This window comes from Trachemys scripta, chromosome 16 (genome assembly GCF_013100865.1).
Source record: "Trachemys scripta elegans isolate TJP31775 chromosome 16, CAS_Tse_1.0, whole genome shotgun sequence".
Classification (NCBI taxonomy): Eukaryota; Metazoa; Chordata; order Testudines; family Emydidae; genus Trachemys; species Trachemys scripta.
In genome coordinates, this window is record NC_048313.1 from 7671353 (window position 1) to 7671628 (window position 276).

Below are 276 nucleotides of genomic sequence, written 5' to 3' on the forward strand. Positions count from 1 at the left end.
GAAGGGGAAGGCCCCGGCGGTACCGGGGGGTGCGGGCCCGGGCGGTACCATCGCGGGGGGGGGGGGGGGGGCGGGCGGGGGGCTTGGGCGGTACCATCGCGGGGATCGTTCCGGGGGCCCGGCTCCCCACCTGTCACGGGCGCCCCGGGCTCCCTCGGCGGCCGCTGCTCATCCCGGTGCCGCCTCCCTCCCCGCGGGGCCCAGCTCCACCGCCGCGTCAGGCCCCACAGCACCCGCGCTCCCGGAAACCCCGCCCCCCGGGCTCCAGGGCACCGG

General features: G+C 81.9%; 1 protein-coding gene across 1 annotated transcript in view; it reads right to left on the bottom strand.

Annotated features, from left to right (window-relative positions):
- The window catches only part of AKT2 (AKT serine/threonine kinase 2), a 30908-nt gene extending 30632 nt beyond the window's left edge, over window positions 1-276 (bottom strand). Inside the window, exon 1 of the mRNA XM_034792187.1 lies at window positions 131-276. The gene's annotated coding sequence lies outside the window, so the exon portion shown is untranslated. The remainder of the gene's footprint in view (window positions 1-130) is intronic.